Genomic DNA, 7,508 nt, shown 5'->3' on the forward strand with positions numbered 1-7,508 from the left:
GGAGACAAAGAGAGACACTTGTAAAGTTTAACTGGCAGAATTACAACCATTTTTACTATTTTCCATGTCATTTAATATTGGACGTAAAGCTATTTGGCAACTGATGTAATGTAATGTCTGCTGATGAATGGTCTTTTTTTCACTTGTAGCCACAGGAGCATTGTAGTTCACTGAGATCTCTGGTTTATAGTGTGTCAATGCCAGAATTTGGAATTGTCCGTGCTAGTTTTTATGCATCACTGTAGCTGAGATTGTTCAGCGTTAGACCTCAGATCATCTCAGATCTTCCTCTGCTGTGTGTCAAAGAGATGGAAGATTTAAGAGAGCATTGAACTGTGGAGCTGTATCCCAAACAAAGCCATATTGTGAGCAGGCTTCAGGTTTCTCCATGTCCACAGACTGGGCAGGTGTCCAGGAGAGGAGTCTGAGATGCTGAAAAGCCTCAGTGCTCAGCGCAGAGCTTTAGCTCCAGCTTGAAGTGCTCTTTAGACAGGCTTCATTTAATTCCCAGCTTAATCTGCCCCTCCTACACAGGTAGCCACAGATAGCATTATCTCCTTGTGCAAGTGAGTCTGTCTGTCTTCTTTATGAGCAGCTCGGTTTCCGAAAAGCAGCTGAAAAAATTGAGTGAGGCTCTGACAGGCCTCAGCATGCTGCAGGAAAGTGCATTGCAAACACATCCCAGCTTTTAACAGACGCAACAACATCTGGATTCACTGGATGGCTACATGCGATAACTAGACAACACCAAACCGGGTTTTACAGTGCAGGAGCAGGTGGAGTTTGTGAACTGTTTATGCATTTCCCTTTATGCTTGTGTGAGACTTGGAGTATATCCTGCCTGTGTAGCTCTTCATCATGAGCTGTAGGGAGCAGTGATGGTGGAGACTGCACCAGCATAACAGAGGCAGAGTAATTAGACTGACAATGGCGGCTCTGTGCCTGGGCCGGGCCCCAAGGAGCCGGGCCGTCTGGGACAAGCAGGCTGCAGCGCGTCTCCTGCACTCATTGTGCACAGAGACTGGGAAGAGACGCACACGGAGAGCCGGATTTGGCATTCTTGTATGCACACACTCACTCACACACACACACACACAGTGGCGTTCCCCCACTGCTAATAAAAAGCTTCTTTCCCACGACGGGCTGACAGGTGAGCCCCGGAGACGGCTTCTTAGCCACAGTGACACATGTCCACCTGCACCCCCCCACACACAGTACCTGGAGATATGATCTATTGATCTACAATCTATATTGTACTTATATTTTGCCCATAACTCAAGCACTAACTCAAGTAATCTCAAGATATTGATAAAAATCTCTTAAAGTTAATAAACATATGAAAAATAGTAGATTTGTTTTTGGTTTACCTTCCAATAAAGATAACACCTTACAATATGAGAGATAGTATGAGATCAAGACAACATAAATGACATCTAAAAAACATCCAAAGATCTAAAAAAAAAGAATTTCTGATTCGTTTTTCCTAAACAGGAAAAAATATATATTAGCCTGTTATCGTACTTTTTATTGTTTACTATATTTGTTTACTAAAATTATGTATTATTTTTAAAATTTTGCTGAATTCCAGTCAACAGTTTAATGTTGAAACTGTTTTATTATTTACAATTTTGTTCCTCTGCTCTATAAATCTCCACATAAATAAAAGACATCTTCATTCCTTTCATGCTTGATCAACTTTACTCTTAATACCGACGGCCATGAGTATGGAAAAAAGTGCAAGTGTGAAAAGTCTGTGAGAAATTACCAAATGCCATCACAACACTTACACCACGTTGTTTACACCAAAACACATACGCTGTACTCTCCGTCTGCTCTCCAAGCCTCAGGAATGCAGTGGCTTTCTAACGGCTTGGTCGGACTCTGCTTTGTATGCAGAGACAACACACAACACAAAAGCAACTGCTGCAGCCTGGACTTTACCCTCACTGCAGCCTGCAGGGAGTCGATTGAGCTCTCATGCTGTGTACATGGTGTGTGCTTATATACATACTGAAGCCTGCTGATGCTTGGAGAGATCTTCAAGAGGAGCAATCATATGTGTATAAAAATCCTGTAGAGACCAGAAGCAGCTAAATAGACAGCACAGGAGAGCAGAGCATCTTCTGTTAATGCCTAATGGGTGAAGTCTTTGATGGAGCAGCCAGATTTTACACCTACTTGTGCATTGCATTAACTGGTAATAGGTGTTTGATGTTGAGTAAGTAAAAAAGGGGAGAAAAAGGAAGAGGAGAAACCAAAATAACTAGAGATTAAAAGAGATTAAGTCATACCTGATTGAGAGGGAAATCGTCTATTCTAAGCAGATCTGTGCTGAATCTTCATCTCATGGCTTAATGATGTCTACAGTGACATTAATTTACTCCCTTTTTTAACTTTGTTAGCTCACATCCCTCATCATATTGTGCACAATTAACCAGAAACTTAAACTTAAAACATTTTTCTTTTTTCAGTAATGTTCAATCAAAATCGAAAGAAGTCAACCAACATTAACCAATAATATCAAATGTTAATATATTATTATAACAATTACATAGAGCTTATTTCCTTCTGAAATATGTTACATTAGAGGGGAAAGATGCTTGACTTCCCATTTACATGAGCCATGTAAACTGCCATGTCAACAATCTTTACATAAACTACAACCCTATGTTAATCGTAGTCAGGCATTTTATTTATTTGTTTCAACTGAATATACTAACAAATCGTTCCAAAGTTGTGGAAACTCTCAACAAAGTAAAAATCGTCAAGCTTTGTAAACTGACATGAGGCAAGTCTTACTCTGCAAAATGGTGTTTTTAGCATTCCTTATGAAAAATATTATGTATAATAAATGAAAAGAAAATAGACCTCAGAACATTCATCCTCAGAACATTCCAGGAAGAAACATCTTCAACACATTTACAACACTTCCACTAAAGCATAGTTATATGCATGTTCCTTTTTATTAGGGAACACCCAGTTTAGAGGCAAAGGGGTTCAGAGGAGCAGGAGGAAGCATTGCGAAGCTGGACAGTTCATCTGAAGTTTGGAGTCTCAGGATCCTCCCTACGCCTGTAAAAGACAGATCATGTACCATAAAGTTCACAGCTAGATAACGGCATCAAGAGGTTGTGTAAGATAACGTTAGATAGATCTTGCCATAGAATGCCATCCCTGCTGCAGTCAGACAGATAACAGACACACTGCCAGCCCTGAGGGGCCTCTCATAGACACCTCGACCTCAAGTCTCCAACCTTCTGCTTGTGCGGCACATAAAACAACCAGCACAGGCTGCAACAGGTTCTTTTCAGCTCTTTAAAAACACTTCTTCTTTGACACAGGCATATCTGCGGCGATTACGGCCACATTTCAACACGTCTCGCCTGAGAGCCTGGCAGCCTGCCGCCTCCGTGCCCTATCTTTCCTGTTGCTCCTAGTTACTGAGGTTGCATGCAGGAAGGCAGCACAGCCACAATTAGATGGAAATCTGTTTCCATGGATTTCTTCTCCTACTTTGAGCCTCTCCTTTGAAAAATAATGCCCTCACTGTTTGTTTATTGTTGGTTTTCTCTCCCTCGTTCCGCAGAGACGTGAATGACGAATTGTACCCTGACAGCTCTGTCTTACGGGAATATTGTAAATGAGTCTCAATCTTGCAAGCAAGCACATTTAGTAAGCATTACCATATTCAAAGGAAAGATTATCATTCATCTTTAAATAGAACCGAGCAGAATGACATCTACTTCCCTTCCAGAGGAAATTAAGCCACAGACTAGCCAAGCTGCTTTTTAGATATTTATGTGGAAAACAATCTTTTATAGTTAGTTAGAGAATTGGCCATGAGAGCAATCTCATAACAACTGGATAATAATTGCAAACTTTAAAGACATCGATTAATGGCAAAATAGCTCAATCAGCTGTGAGAGAGTGAGGCATTTAGCATGTCCTATGGTGCTGTATGAACGTTGTAAGAGAAATGGGATTTGGATGCAGAATGACAGAGACAGAGGCGGGCCAGTAATTCAGCTGAAATTACAAGGCAAGGTGGGGCACCAGGGATGAATGTGATGGAGGTAACTGAGGCATAGTTTACTGCCAGAAGCACACACACACACACACACACACACGTATGCACAGTACTGTTCAAGAACTGCTACTCACACACACTGTCACAGGGCTTTACTTCTACTTTACATCTAGTATGTGGCCAGGCGCATAAACATAAACACGCTTCTATTAATATTCATTCACACGCAATGTTCAGTGATTGAACCCACCCATTATACCAGGAAAGACACCAAAAAAAATAGCTACACTACTAATATCACATATTGTCTAAGTCATATTAAAAATATAATATATGGAAGAGCAACTTACTCTGGATATCATATCTTATACTAGTCATTTTGTTTTTCTGTTTTTCTGCCGCAGATCTTGTTGGCACTGCATGGATTTCTGTATCTATCTATCTATCTATCTATCTATCTATCTATCTATCTATCTATCTATCTATCTATCTATCTATCTATCTATCTATCTATCTTTTCATTTTATTTTCAATAGGCCAGTGTCACCTTGCATCTCTTCTCAAAGAGCAATGAAGCCATCGTTTCAGTAAGCATTCCACATCTTGAGAGTAAGGTAATAAAAAACAAACACTGAACTATTTAGTCACAAACTAACAAAAGCATTACAAGTGTTTTAAAACGGTAGGTGGGTTAAATTACAGTTTTACAGTTTGCACTGAAAATGAACAATGCATCACTGTATGTGTGCTATGTTTTCGCCTCTCTCACTACTTGCTCTTTATACTGGCTGTGCAAGTATTTAAGTAACCCAGCTTTCAAATGAAGCCCAGCAAGCAGGAGATAAGCATCCAGCCAACTTCTCAGTCAGTGAAGCATGCTGTTCTTAACAAATAATTATTACTCCTTGGCAAATACCAAGAGTCTAGTTGAGAGTCTGCAATGTGAGAGGAGATGAGAGAAGAGGACTTAGCGGTTTCAAAGCCCCACAAAAATGTATTAGCCACCACCACTGTGCTTTCTCTCTCTCATCTCTGAGACTCTACTGAGTGTTCACCAGTCTCCAACCATCAGTTTAGTCTCCCCCCAAAAACCAAATAAATCCATTTGATTTGCCATGACTGCAGTGTCAATAAACAGGGCTGAGAGAGCATGGCATGTGGAGAGGCGTGAGAAAAGGAGGGCGGCCTGCCAGCGCTCACGCCAGGGGTTCGGCCCGGATGAAAGAAGCTGTCAGAAAAATCACACGAGGGAAAACATATCCACGCAGGCCGGCACAAGCCACTACTTTGTATGTGCTTCAGAGGGAAATTTTAGTTTGGGATGTGCAGTCTAAATATCACCAAACGATACTGTGGGTCTGCTAAACCTGTGACAGTTTAATCAGGACCCGCAATTATGCAAGCGTCTGCGACAGGTAATGGAAAACTTACCTATGCACACAGAATTACGTATGTGTATCTCTGAATATTGTGCTTTGGTAATGAAAGCAGCTCTTTGAAAGAGCAGGGATGATGGCGCGAGGTCAGTGCAGACCTGGAGGGGGGAAGGGGGGATGTGAGGTACTCTGACAGCTCAGTGATCAAACATACAAGCCTCTCAGGTAGCAGGTCTGTCTGTCTGTTTCTCTCTCTCTCTCTCTCTCTCTCTCACTCTCTCTCTCTGTCTCTGGCACCACCCGATCCTAGGTCAGGTCACACGCAAGCACACAGAAAAACAAGCACACCCACACACACAGTGCACTGCCCCAGGGCACAAATGGCCCAGCTACTCCAAGCTCAAAGAAACATGCACTCTGATGTCCAAATGGATGCCTTACATGAAAAAAAATCCCCAAAATCAAAACAAAGCCAAAAAAATGAAGAGGGAACGGAAGAGAGAAGCAGAGTGTGTGGGACGGGCTCTGCTGATGACTCAATGACTCAAAGATAAAGTGAAAGGTCAGTGACCTTCTGAATGGGTTTTAGAAGGCGTAACATGATAAGTATTTGCACTAGTTCTGTTGTCTGTGATCTAGAGGTAAAGAAACACTACGAACATGGTTTAGGACATGCTTTAAGCACTGGACTCAAGTGGCATTTCAAACACCTAACAAAAGGGTTAAAAGGTCCATCAAGTTCCTTAAGGACTAGAGAATGTAAGGAATAAAGAGCAAGAGTGTTTGTTTTGCATCAGAGCCACACCACACTAACCTGTTGTTGATTATTTTTATGACTGCACACATTTTTGTATGACTGTAGTGCTTTATTTCATTTAGACAATGGTGACATTCCAGAAATGTCTATGTACACTCTTTTAGCCAGACTTTTTTTTTGCAGTTTATCGACAAGAAGCTGAACACTTTTCTGTTAAATCACATGGAGGAAGACTGTACCTGAAGCAGGAATATATCCTGGATGGGGTTTTTGTCGTTCACATACTGACTTATTACTGGAAGTTGGAATATACCCAAAGAAAGAAAATCAGTAACTCCTGTAAATGCTATATCTAAATCAATGTACTTTGAAAAGAACAACAAAAAGAAAATATACTACAGTATTTTACTATTCAGTTACTGTCTGTTCAACCAAAATGCATGAGCACATTGTGTTTATTAGATCATTTAAGCTGGCAGACCACACAGTGTTTATATTTACTATGTTCTCACACACTTCTGGAATTAATATCTGACTACACCAATGGTAGTTATTTTAAGATCATCTGTATGATAATCCAGGACTTCAATGTTTTCATCATAAGTTCACTACTAAACATAGAAGCGTTCACAAAGGTGTGCTGTATTCCTTCACATTTCAGTGCTCAGGTAGCCTGTAGGTAAACATGTGCATGACGTCGGTGGGTAGAGGAGGATAAACGTGTGTGTGTTTGGGGAGTAGAGTGGTTTGATGGTAAACAGGCCCAGGCTGATGTGGTGAAGGCTGAGTCCTTACCGTAAGCTTTATGGCTTTCTCGGGGGACCACGCCCAGAAGCTGTGGTAGCAGACCTATAATTAGGAAACAAGATGATTAAAAAAGACAGGAGCTTAAGCAAGCACGACTTGTGGCCAGGAGAAGTAACAGCATAAAGCCGACCTTGTGCGTCCAAATCTCCAGTTGTCCCCGTGATAACAAACGTTACCCATGTAGAGCATCCAGACCTTGCAATGATAGCAATGTGAAGCGATGAGGGAAAAATCAGTGTCCCTAGTTTAAAAAGCGGGCTTAGCTAAACGCAGACTTCAATCATCATGTTCAGAGTCTTTGAGTCTGAATACAAACAGAACAATCAAAATATGTCAGAAAGATAAACCTCAACCTGAAGCCACACAGAACTCAAAAGTAACGGTGTTCATTGTGTGGGTGAGAAAGGGTCCTACTGGCCACACAGAAACATGAGACCAAACGTATCATTAAGCAAGACCAAGGGTAATTATCATTTTTTTTTGTTTTTGTTTTTTAATGTAATCACCTATTTCAGCTTTACTAAATGTCCTCATTCCTGTT

This window comes from Hemibagrus wyckioides, linkage group LG24 (assembly GCF_019097595.1).
Source record: "Hemibagrus wyckioides isolate EC202008001 linkage group LG24, SWU_Hwy_1.0, whole genome shotgun sequence".
NCBI lineage: Eukaryota > Metazoa > Chordata > Actinopteri > Siluriformes > Bagridae > Hemibagrus > Hemibagrus wyckioides.